Source organism: Callorhinus ursinus, unplaced genomic scaffold, assembly GCF_003265705.2.
Source record: "Callorhinus ursinus isolate GAN/ISIS: 27379988/994484 unplaced genomic scaffold, GSC_fseal_2.0 scaffold5, whole genome shotgun sequence".
Lineage (NCBI taxonomy): Eukaryota > Metazoa > Chordata > Mammalia > Carnivora > Otariidae > Callorhinus > Callorhinus ursinus.
In genome coordinates this window covers 52658371-52671887 of record NW_027397067.1, presented here as the reverse complement: position 1 = coordinate 52671887, position 13517 = coordinate 52658371, and the positions used below count along the sequence as shown (strand labels likewise).

Sequence of the window (13517 nt, the reverse complement as noted above, 5' to 3'; positions counted from 1 at the left end):
GAAACTAATACAGCATCATCCTACTGTGATTGTGATCAAATCCAAAGTCCTCAGCCTTGTCTCTAAGACCCTTCAAGATTGGATCTCACTCAATTTTCTGCCTCACATCTGAGCTCCATGCTTTATAATTTGCTCTCCACTGACACTATACTGCTCAGAGTTGTTTTGCATAAATTCTTGCCTTATGTGTTTCCTGGTCTGGCTTTTCTCTGCCTCAGGGTTCTTCCCCAACCTCTCTCATATCATCTCTTATGTCAACCCCAGTTCCACCTATACCACAGCCAAGCTAATCAATACTTAGCTCAGATTTCATTCCTATGGGAAGCCTTCCCAATACTTTTTCTATTTGTCAATAAGCACTCTTTTCTGTGCTCCCTGTGACATTGTGATTTATAAGAAATATATATTTGATAATTCAGATGACCAAAATATATTTCTCATATATTTGGGTTTTGTCGATGGTTCCTGGCCCACAGCTCCTAAAACCCTTTGAATTTCCTGTGATAAGAGCAATGAAGATGTCTTTTTTTAGGCTTATGAAACGATTTTTGGAAAGCTTCTGGGTAACCTAAGGATAGGGGTATGGTTTTCAGGAGAATTAACCATGTGATTAGAGGGTTGAAACTTTCAGCTCCCATCCATCCTAACCTCTGGTGAGGGGAGAGGTGCTGGAGATTGAGTTCAGTTGCCAATGGCCAGTGAGTTAATCAGTCATGCTAATGTAATGAAACCTCTATAAAACCCCAAAAGGACAGGGTTCAGAGAGCTTCCAGGTTGGTGAACATGTTGGGGTGCTGGGAGAGTGACACACCTGGAGAGGGCACGGAAGCTCCACACCCTCTCCGCATATCTTGCCCTATACATCTCTTTCATCTGGCTCTTCCCGTTATTATATCCTCCTTTAATAAACTGGTAATCAAGTGAGTAAATGTGTTTTCTGAGTTCTGTGAACTGTTCGAGCAAATTAATGGAACCTAAAGAGGAGGTCTTGGGACCTTTCATTTATGGCCAGGCTTGTGACTAGTGTCCGAAGTTGGGATGGGGAGCAGACTTGTAGAATTGAACCCTTAACCTGTGGAATCTAATTGCTACCTCTGGGTAGATAGTGTTAGAATTGAGTTGAATTGTACAACATCCAGTCAGCATCCAGAGAATTTCTTGGTGGTGGTAGGGGTAAGCCCTTCCTCCCCTCCATGAATTGGAATTGGGATCTGGACCCTTTTACTCCCTTAATTCTACTTCTACCCCAATTCATCTTTATGATAGCATCTATTCTACTGCATGAAACAATCTATTCATACTTTTATCATGATTTTGTCTTGAGGCCTAGCATGGTGCTGCCAGTACACAGTCAACGCTCAAGAAGTGTTTTCTGAATTGTTGTGTTTAAGAAGTTTGTAAACTAAAGGTAACTGGGTTATTTATAGAGGACGAAAGGCCTTCTTGGAGGTAGTTCTGAAAAGAACAGCTGAAAATAATGAATAATTTGATAGCATGTGCAGCTACCTCTGTTCTGGCACATTTATGCTTTTGGTACATAATATTAAGTTTTTATAAAGGGAAATGTGCAGTATAACAACTCATGAAATGATCCACATTCTGTAGTTCTTTATGTCTGAACTATGAATGTATCACAACTGATGTATCCAGTATTTGCATCATGTACAAACAACTATAGGACATTTCTTACATCTAGATTTCTTTTAAAAATTTGTTCCCATTTTAGTAGTGTAGACAGAACATGGGCAGTTTCAGGGAGAAGTGAGAGCCCTTGTGTCATTACAGTATTAGAGATGACTTCTTAAATAGACTGGAGAATTAAGGGACCCTTAAGAAAGGTGGAATCTGTGAAAGAGAGGGTTTCACATGAGGGAAGGGTTAGGATCTGCTGGTGAGGACTTGCCATCCTTGTACTTGCTACTTCAGAAAAGTCAGGTGTAAAAGAAACCACACAGAAATTTAAAAAATAGTTTTCTGTTGGGAATATTTAAGTTAAATTATACTAAGCCATAGTTTCAGCTGGTCAGAACAATTATATTAAACAGATATACCCTGGAATCAGGGACAATTTGTTTATCAGCTTTGCTTATCTGAGTCTGAGTTAGGTCCTCCACTGTTTGAAAAGCTTTGATGCCTCAACATGATGTTTGCCAAAGTGGTGTCTATAATGAGCAGCCAAATTCTCTGTATTTCAGGCACTTTCTTTTAAACTGCTTTTGAATGAGACTGTCAAGTGTTGCATGCTGTATGTCAGTTAACACTTGGGGAGTGAAATTCACAAAGGGCACTTATTGTACCTTCACAAGGAGGATATCTTTGCCAACACTTCAGAGCTATTTTAAGTTTTGGATTGTAAGTATCTCACTCTTCTTAGGAGTGATAGTAGTGACCCAGGATGCCTGCATTTTAAGTGAGTTTGCACTTTCAAGACATGCTGGCACACGTTGGGATTTCAACTGCATTATATGTCCAAGGAATTGTGCCTTTTATTTATGTGGCTTCGTTCATCTAAGAGGTTTAATAAGAGCAATGACAAATAACATTTACTGTTTGCTTGTTAATTACTTGATGTTTTAAGCATTTATCTGTATTATCTCACTGGATACACACTAGAACCTAGAAGTAGATATTATAGTCCTGTTTACAGATGAGAAAATTGAGGCTCAGAAAGTTTAAGTAAAATGCCTAAGGAAATAGAACATAAGTGATGAAATTGAATTTGCTGCAAGGATCCCATAACTTGAGATCCTGTACTTTATGTTTCTTTATTCTGAGAAAACAAGGCTGGCAAAGGAGGGTGGGGAAAGGTGCATGTGTGTTTGGCAGGGTAGGTGAGGATCATATAAAACACTTAGGTACCAATTAAATCCTTTCTTTCTCAGTGTTCTTCAGTAGAGTATATTTTGTGTGTGTGTTATGTGTGTGTGTGTGTGTACTCTTTGTATGTATGTGTTTTCTCATTTTCCAGTTTTCTTATGTGCTCAAAAAGGTTGTGAGTACTGATAATCTTCTGTGTTTTATTCTGGTAATTTGAGATTCTTGTATTTCTGTCTCTTTTGTAATCTCCTGTTGGTAATGTTTGAAAAAAGTTATCAGTTCCTACAGATTGGAGCTGGGAATTTAATTTGTAGACAGCTCTTTACCTCTCTTGTTGCAAGCTGACCACGGACTCACTTTGTACCTTGGTCTATTGAGAACAATGGAAAAATAAAGAAAAACAGAATAGAGGCAGGAGTCTAAGGACTGGGAAAATAAGCATCAGACTCATTTTGGAGACAGTTGTGGATTGGCTTAAGTCTACAATGCCTACACATTTCCCTCTGCTTTTCATTCATCATTGTCATTAATTTCTCTCCTCATTTGCTAAACAGATGAATAGCAAGGAAGACAATGGAATTAAACTGGAACAAAAAGGCCCCTTTAGCCAAGTTCCTCAGTGTTCCTTTCAGAATAGGGACATTTAATGATGGGAGGTCCATCTGATTATCTGAAGCTGATGCATTCTATCTCAGTAGTCACTGCTTTCAGCAAAAGTAAAGGCTTGTAAAGGGGTAAAGATCAAGTTAATTGACCGCTTTGAAGAGAATTAATCTATCGGAGGAAAAGGTGGACACCACAAATTTATTCTCCCCTGTACAGAGCTACATTATGAAGTGCAGGCCATGTACTGCCTTGACTTATTTGGAAGACACAGACTTTTGTGTGTCCTTATAGCATTACTTCACCTCTAAACACTTGTATGTCCTCTTCCAGAAACTGACGTATTTTTCCCTTGACCTGCTTGTCTATGTTATTTCTTTGCAGAACTACTGCAAAGTCTATCCACTTCTCTCTTGGCTTTATCTTACTAATTAGCTACCTAATTAATCTTCCTAAAGTACAGATCTGATTAGGATATTTTGCTCCTTAAAAAACTAATGGCTTACCCTCATCTAAACAACAAAAGTCTGACTTTCTGGCTTAACCTTCAGAACTTTCTATGACCTGGCTCTGTTGTATCTTTCCAAGCATTATCTTCCTCTTCTTCCCAATGTTTTTTGATTGATTGATTGATCAATTTTCTGGTTTCCTTGGCTTCTACCAAACTGAAACTTTGCTTTCCTAACATAAAGTGTAAGTTCCTCAAGGATAGGACTTTTTTAAATTTTTAAATTTTTAATTTTCTTTTAAGTTTTTAAGTTTAAATTCAATTAATTAACATATAGTGTATTATTTGTTTCAGGGCTGCAGGTCTGTGATTCATCAGTCTTATATAATACCCGGTGCTCATTACAACACATAGCCTCCCCAGTGTCCGTCACCCAGTTACCCCATCCCCCAACCCCCCTCCCCTCCAGCAACCCTAAGTTTGTTTTCTAAGATTAAGAGTCTCTTATGGTTTGTCTCCCTCTCTGGTTTCGTCTTGTTTCATTTTTTTCTCTCTTACCCTATGATCCTATGCTTTGTTTCTGGATAGGATTTTTTTTTTAAAAGATTTTATTTATTTATTTGAGAGAAAGAGCTAGAGAGAGAGAGAATGAGCAGGGGGAGGGGTGGGGAGAAACAGACTCCCCACTAAGCAGGGAGCCCCACATGGGGCTTGATCCCAGAACCGGCTCCTGGTAGGCACTGGATAAATATATGATGAATTGATTGAATGAATAAATGGCCTTTTTCCACATTTCCCTGATTTTGTAACTTTGCTTATCTTTTCTCTTTCTCTGAATAAAGCTTCAGCCTTTGTTTAAAATCTGTTAATAAACCCACTCCCTCATTAAACAGTGTCAGATTAGCCAGAATAAATCTTTCCTCTTTTGTGAGTTCCAACAATTCTTTATATTCTGACAATTCTAGATCACATCTTGTTGTCACTTTTAATTGTAATTATTTAGATGTATTATTTATTTTATAACTTAAAGCTCGGTAGAATAAAAAGCTTATGAAACAGAATATACATCTAAATTATTTTCATCTCCCTGTCTCTTTCCCTATAACAGTGGTCCCAAGATATTGCCTTCCCTGGTATAAACTCTCAAAAAAGCACTTTAATAAGAATTTTATGTTATAGTGTCACTTATTATTCCATTAAAATAGTAAAGTCCTTGCACGCAAGGATTTGTCTTTTAGCGTTCTTTTGTTATATCCCAGTCAACTATAGTTTCAATGAAATAAGATTTGTTTTATTAATTAATAATTTTGAATTATTAAATATACTGGCAATGGACTGTTCTTTGGCATTTTGGGGAATAATTTGAACCCACATCCGTAAGATGTACAACACCAAAAGTGAACACTAACATAAACTATGTACTTTGGTGATAATGATGTGACAATGTTGATTCATCAGTTGTAACAACTATACCGCTCTGGTAGGGATGTTGATAATGGCAGAGCATGTGCATGTGTGGGGGCAGAGAGTATATGACAACTCTGAACCTTCTCCTCGATTTTGCTGTCAACCTAAAACAGCTGTAAAATCTAAAGTGTATTTAAAGAACAAAAACTAAAGCAAAAAAAATCATTTATATACATACCCCTTTCTTTACACTCTGCTGCCAAATTTTAAAACACACACACTCATTCATAGGAAATCATTAATATTTATCATGCTACTGGCTAACATTTTTGATGCTTAGTCACATACCAATCATCTGCAACACTTATGTCACAAATAGGTCTTCATTTTGAGATAAATCTTAGAAAAGTTAAATAATTGGCTTTAGCAGCTACAGTTGGTGAGCCTGGAACCCAAATTCTGTAATCTGATTTAGGAGCTGAGCCTCCTAAGTACCAGTCTGCTTTCAATAAGTCACATAAGTTCTCTGGAACTTGGTGCCTCTGCTTTGGCCTCTAACAACAAAACCTTTCTTCCAACACAGAGTTTAGATTACTGGAGGAAAAAAGGTAGTAAAATATATCTTTGCCTTTGATTTAAACTTTCTATGTATTCTGGGCAATAGAACAAAACAACACCAAATAAGAATTTGGCTGAGGTTAATCTCATATTTATGTATTTCCAGAGCATTTACTAATAGATTTGACAGCACTATACCAATATACACATATATTTTTTCCTGTGTTGCTGCTTCTTCAGTCTATATGTTTAAATCTTTTTATTGTTTATAGGTCTCACCTCTCAGGAAAAAAAATGAGTAAAAGCAAGAATAAATGGAGAGCACTTTTCAGCAGACACTTTTCACTAATAAAATAGATGCTTTCTAAATTTGAAGCTCTGATTCCTGAGTTCATTATTGTCCTCAAGGGCATGCTTCTTCAGGAAAGAACATGTTTTTCTGTAGGCTCCCCTCCATTTATTCCTGCCACACAAAGTAATAATCTATGCAGAGGACTCTTGGGTTTGGCAAGACTCTTTTAAAGATGTATCGATTGTAATCAATTGAAGATTTCTGAAAATAAATCCTCATGCAGGCTTTAATGAGTTGAAATCTAGTTTCATGGTTTTGAAAGTAAATTATAGTAAGAGTTTCAGCTTAAGAGTTGCCAGTGCCTACATGACTATTCCTTTTCTCTAATTTCCTTCACCGTTCCATATGGTGGTATAATATGTTCAGTCATGCCATTGATTACTCCTGGGTTTGAAGATAGATGTTCTTCCACAAAACCCACCTCCTGCAATGGGGACTATGTTGATTGTCAGTGAGAAGAAAGGATTCATCAGGACCCTATGAGCTGAGAGACCTTTATGTCCAGGCACATGTTTTTCCCAAGATGTTATTAGTATCATTGGTGAGCAGGAATGTGCTGCCTCCTAAAACATTACAAAATAGGTTGTGTTTAGATTCTCTCCCAGAAACAGAAATTAGAGATTAGATAGACTGAGGTTGTTTGAGCTCTGGAGAATATAATATCCCTGTCTCCTTAGAATATGGCAATGTCTAAATTAAGTCATTGGATTACCCAGTGCTATCTAGGGGTGACGAATAGGTTCAAACATCCCCTTAATGTGAATACAGAGGTTGACAACCAAATGGAGGAAAGACTATACCTGTTGTTAAATCCTAAAACTAATCTAAATTCTTCACCTTTTAAATATTTAGTATTTTTAATGGTTTCCATACATCAGAAACTAAAAAACAAAAACTCAAAACCAAATAGGTCTGTAGTTCTATTTATGGTTGTTCTCAGTCATCCAGAGCCAGAAAAGACTGAAAGTATTGCTAAGTCCTATTTTTTTAATACAATGCCTAGAAAATGATAAATAGTTAAACACAGAAATACTTATTTCAATGTTTCAAATATACTAATGTTTTGTCGAAACAGAAACCAAATCTAGTTTTGAGTGGTCATAGTTTAACAAGTCAGCCAAATACCGGTAAGTACCCATGTAAATTGAATTTTGCTATTCATATACTAATTTATTTGATAAATATCTAAATATTGATAAATATCAATGCCTTCTGTGTGATGAGCATTAGAGTTGCTGCTGGATACTGAATAGTGAACAAAATATAATTTCTGCCTTTTTGGAGCTTATAGCCTATTGAAGAAAACAGTCATTAAACAAAAAGAGATGAAATGCAATTACAGAAAGCTAGAAAACAGACCAGCAAGATGAATATAAGCACTTGTCATTGTATACAGGTAGATTTGGAAGCATTTTTACCCCATTCCTTCTATTAAAAAAAAAAACAGATACTCATTACCCAGAATGAAATCTTGTTATTTGGCCCTGCAGTATTATAATATGCCATTTTTCTGTCACCCTTAGTCTGTCTATGAGCCTCCATGAATGTTTTGGGTGCTGACTTTCCCTGCTTTCCCACATGATCAAGGAATTCTTGCTCAACAACAAGATGTGAACAGCCAAATCCAAATGTGCTTTTGACCAGTTTAGGCTGATGTTTCTTTGACTACGCTGTCCAATTTTCATGTTGAGTGCTGCAAGCATTTCTGCATATTGTCTTCCTCTGTTCACCTCTTTGTGGTCCACTTTGTCACATGCCATCATCTGCTTACTTCCCAGAGACTTTGTTCCCACCAGCTTTTCCTGCTAGTCAGTTTTTTTTTCCTGTTTCTAAACATATATCCCAATGTCTGGCATGATCTTTACACTTTTCCCAGTCACCTTCCTCAGTTAAACCTGTCGACTTGGCAGGCAAGCACTTTGGAACTTCATATCTATTCTTTCTCATGCCACTGAGGTATTCTTTTTTTGGCATACAAATGTCAACAGGTAGGATCAAATGGAAAGAGGCATGAAAGGTTAATTCCCCAATATCAGCACCAACTATAGGAAATATATTTGCAGAGTTACAGCTAAGTGGAGCTCATTGAATGAGCTGTGGTCAGTGACAGCTATTAAATGAAAACATTTCTATCCCAATGAGGACAAAGTTAGGCTGTTTCAATGTCATGAGTTACAGGGTAAAGAGCAGGGAAAGCCAGCTCTTCATCCTTACACAAGAGCCCTTCAAACACAGGAGGCCAGTGTTATGGACTACAAAGACTTAACCAAAAAGTAAGCAGCTCTTGTCAGAAACCAAAGAACAGTTTTTTAAAACACAGTTACCAATCTTAATCAAATCCCTATTTGGACATAGCCAATATCAATCTCTCATTATCACCTATGAAGAGAAATAAAAAATGATAAACGTATAGTATGTAGAAAAGGAATACAGTTGTTCATTACATTATTTGAGAAATCATGTAATCAGTGATTCTACTTCTAGAGTGGAGGCTATGTAATGGATTTTACATAAGTGAACTTAAAAAAAAAGTTATACACTAAAAATGTTATTTGCTAGTCTAGTTGAAAATGAGAAAGCTTTATACTTTTTTTTTTCAAAATGGTTTCTTTCCAAATCTCTTTATAGCCAGATCTTTAATGAAATTAATTTACAATGGGGGAGAACTTCAATTAAGCATGAAGAAGATCTTTCTTAATAAAAGATTTATAAGAATTTATTTGTTTAGGGGTGCCTGGGTGGCTCATCCATTAAGCATCTTCCTTCGACTCAGGTGGTGATCCCTGGGTTCTGGGATGGAGTCCCACATCAGGCTCCCTGCTCAGTGGGGAGCCTGCTTCTCCCTCTCCCTCTGTTACATGCATTCTCTGTCTCACTCTCTCTTTGTGTCAAATAAATAAATCTTTTTTAAAAATTTATTTGTTTAATTTTTGACTTATTTATACTCATCTTCAAAAATGATTTGAAATGGCTTATACATAAACAAGGTGCTATAACAGTAAATAAGAAAAAGAGCAAAGAGAAGACAAAAACAGAAAAGTAAAGCTGAACCAGGGATAAAATTAGTGTTCATAATAATGGATTAGATTGGAGTTTCTTAGTAGTGATGGCCTCTTGAGAAAGAATAATCAGGGATATAATCCACAGATTTTAGTAGCTCAAGAGAGGACAAGTTATTTGTGTATTGACACCTGAAAAAATTTTTTTCTCGAATAACTCTAAAAGGAAGACCTAATGTGGTGGAGTTAATTGCATTCTCAACAAATATTAGTACAGTGAAAACCGTGAGAGGTTTTACATACATTTTCTTTTAGCTTGCTAGATTAGTTTCTTATTGTGCTATATCAAATTACACAAACCTAGTGGCTTAAAATAGCAAAACAAAACAATATTATCTAATAACTCTGGAGGTTAGAGTGCTGAAATGGGTCTAACAGTACTAAGACCAAAATATTAGCAGAGCTGGGATTCTTCCTGGAAGCTGTTGGGAAAAATGTGTTCTTTACGTTTTTTTAGCTTCAAGAGTTTACCTACATTCTTTGGTTCCTGGCCATTACAGCCTCTGCTTCTGTAATTAAGTCTCCTTTGACTCTGACCCTCCTGCCTCTTTTGTATAAGGACTATCATGGTTACATTGGACTCAGTGGGAAAATCCAGGATAATTTCCCCATCGCAAGATCTGTGAATCCTTTTTGCCGTGTAAGTTAACATATACAGAAATTAGGATGTGGTCATCTTTGGGGGATGATTATTCAGACTACCACATATGCCTTAATCTAAGAGGATGATTGGGTGATAAAATGTCTGTATATGAAGCTCTCCGATATTCTCATCTAATCAGAAAAAAAAAATGTCAAGAGAAAAAGATGAATTATATGGCTCCAGGCAGCTCTCAATATTTATTTCAATGAATATTTTTATTAGTATTGGGGGCAAAAAGGATTTAGGCTTGCTCTCTGATAATATCTGGAGTATAGATACTCTGTGCTGCTGATTAAAGGGAAGATCCAAAATTGTGCCTTATATAAGAGACAGATGATACCTTCAAATGAAAACTGAGAATTTTAACCAGGCTTTCAATAGAGAAACTACCTTTCTCAGAATGGAGATCTCTAGTCAGGGCTATTAATTATTCACCATACACTTCTGGCCCCACTAACCACAGGTAAAAATGGGCACTGGAGACCTCAAAGTTCTACTATCCTAGTACATAGCAGAAATCATTGTGGCCTCTATTTTTTATCTTATATTTTTTAGACAGATGTTTCAAAACACCTACAGCCATTAAAATCCTAGAAAATCAATTTAATTGATGCCACAATTTAATTGAGGACCCTCTATGGTAAACTTTTTGCAAAATATGCCTCCTTAGTAAGGAAATGAACTCATTTAAAGGTTTCTTTTTTTTAAATCAGTATCTGGGAATGGTTCTCCAAAACGATGGCTTGGATTATTTTGCCTAGATGCGAGGCATTCATTTGGACAGTACTCAGATTAACTGGATTGAAAGAATACCAATATACTGAGTCAACTCTGATTATAAGACCATAAAAAATCTTGTCAACAGCATATAGAAAAATATTAACTTTTCTCTCCTTTATAGTAAAGCAGAAAGTAAGCCAACTAAAATGATCTCAAGTCTTCAATATTCAAAGAAAACAGAGTTCAGAGCACATGCATATTTTACCATCATGAAAGGAAAATCTATTCTGACAGCTCTGGTTTTCATTTTGGTGTTAAGCTGTAGGTACTACTCTGAGCTTACATAGCTTATCTTAAGACCCTATCTCTGTTTTCAGAGTCAAAGGGCAAGAAAACATTAATAAAGCTGCAAATAAATTTCTGTAGATTAATTTGACATGGTGATAAAGAGTAGTAGCTGTGCCTAACTGCTGGTGCAAATGGAAAACATTGGCCTAAGAAGCACACAATTGAAGTTTATCAAAATAGAAACTGGTTTTACAGTTTAAGGAATTAGGTGGGCAGTTTTAGAGAAAATGTCTCATCTAGAATATTTGCTGGTGTTTTTTGTTTGTTTGTATGTTAGCTTGTTTTTGCTAACTAAACAGATGTCCAGAGACCTAAACTCTAGTGTCCCCTCCTTAGAGGCAACCCCTATCATTGGAAGTAATTCTTTTGGGGATCTTATATCCTTGATGTCCAGGAGGGGTAGCATCCATGTAAGGTTTACAGTGTGTGTAGCCCCCCCTCTTGCTGAGCACTGCATGCCCCTGAAAGGTGATACTTTCTATCCACTGTCTAGATGATACTTTCTAGTCCAATCTAGTCTTACCCTTAAGTTAACTTGGAGGTGAAACTGAAGGAGGGTTAAGCTTTGGCCAAGATTTCTAAATATGATCCCACATTCAGCCAATTGCCAACGACTAAATGAATTTTACAAAATAAAAAGCATTTGCATAGTGAAGGAAACCATCAACAAGACAAAAAGGCAACCTACTGCAAGGGAGAAGATATTTGCAACTGATATAGCCCAGGTGATCTTTACAGTAACTGTTCATTTCTGTTGTTGTAGTAGGAAAGCAACTATAGATAATGTGCAAATGAATAGGTGTGTTTGGGTTCCAATAAAGTTTCATTTATGAAAACAGAATTTGGCCTTAATTTGCTGACCCCTGCTATACAGATTGCCACTTTTATTGTGATATTTTAAATCTGTGCCTCCGATTCTATTTCCCTTTTGACCATAGGACATATTCACCTCAATACTGCATCATTAACCCAGTTTTAACTGGAAGAATGAACACTTGCAAGGCTGGCTCAGTGATTTAGACAAAAGAAGATGGTGGCATGGATTAGGAGAGGACTGTGAGTATGGAGACAAGTGGGGATGGATATGTTCATAGTGTAAACTCAGTAGGACTTTTTGATTAACTAGATAGGGGATGTGAAGAAAAAAGGAGACGGAGCGTTCCCCCTTTGTAAACAAATAGCACTTATTCCGTTTGGAGGTCTTCCTATGGAAGGTTTGACCACAGATTCAAATTGTGCTTACGTAATTATCTAACTGCTCAAGTTGACAGTGATGCTCTTTCTTTGAACTCCTGGAGTATCTGTTTTTCTTCTTTTTGTATTTACATTAATAGTATCTTGCATTATTATTTATTTCATGCATATGCCAGATTGTAGGATATTGTAGGTTATGTGGACTATGTCTTATATTTCTTTTGCCTCTTAACTAAGTTTCTGGCATGGTTCCATGTACCGAATAGATTGGTGCAAATGCTTATGCACCAATGGATCATTGAGCCATGAATGAATCACATTCAAATTTAATAAAGAACACAGTGGGGAACTTCAGGAGCAGTTTTATCTTTCCACAATCAATCTAATGTTATCTTTCTTCTCAACTCTATCACTTAACAACGATGGCCAATTTTACTGGCACTCAGGTCTCTCATTCCTTCATTAGAATTTAATTCTTATTACACTGTCTACATTTTGCTTTTAAAAATTCTATTATCATTCTGTGACTGTGTCTCTAATGTTTCATTGTAATATTTAATTTCATATTCATTTTTAAAATCTATTACTTTACATGTACTCTTTGACCTTCTAGTCATTGAGACTTTTCTTTAAATTCTATCAGATACCTACTCTACTCTGAATTGGTGTCTTTTCCAGTGAGATCTGAGCTCTGTAATATGTGTATGCAGACAAGACTCAGTTTTATAATAGTTTCACAAGATCTGGGCAGTCCAGGCCTGTTCCCATTGCCTCACTGAACAATGTCAGAGGTGAGAGTTGAATGTTGGGGCAGATGGTAATGAGGTAATGCTTTGGGGTGTAAGAATCACTATAAGCTAGAACATATTTCAGGAGGACAAATGATTTCTCCTTCTTGTGGTTGTTTCTCATCTTTACGTCACAGAATCTCAGTGTTTTCAGTCTTATCTCAATGTAGTTGAGATTCTAATCACACTTCTTATATGTATGTATGTCCTTTCCAGATTGAGTCATAAACTTTAATTCTAAAAAGGTCATTTAAGAAAGTCACAGATGAACTTTTTAGTTAGAGTTCAGTTAGCAAATTATAATCACTGTGATCACTGGACTAGTGGATCAAGCCTAAGATTAGAAATTTAAGTCCGATATGTAACTGCAAATACACACATGTGAGTAATATATATTCACATATGTAGTATATATTATATATACTATATTAAAAATCATATGAAACCAATATAGATGAAGAGAAAATACATTTGACTCCTCCCATCAATTTCTGAAAATATATGTGGAAACTAATTGTAATAATTATTTCTTAATCTGCAGTGTATAAGAGCTATAAAATCACAGGTTTGGGAAGAATCC

General features: G+C 36.3%; 1 long non-coding RNA gene across 1 annotated transcript in view; it reads left to right on the top strand.

The window, feature by feature from the left end:
- Positions 1–12010, top strand: part of LOC141372835 (uncharacterized) — a 31752-nt gene extending 19742 nt beyond the window's left edge. The window contains exon 3 of the long non-coding RNA XR_012378297.1: positions 11894–12010. This is a non-coding gene — a long non-coding RNA (uncharacterized lncRNA). The remainder of the gene's footprint in view (positions 1–11893) is intronic.
- The last annotated feature ends 1507 nt before the right edge of the window (positions 12011–13517 follow it).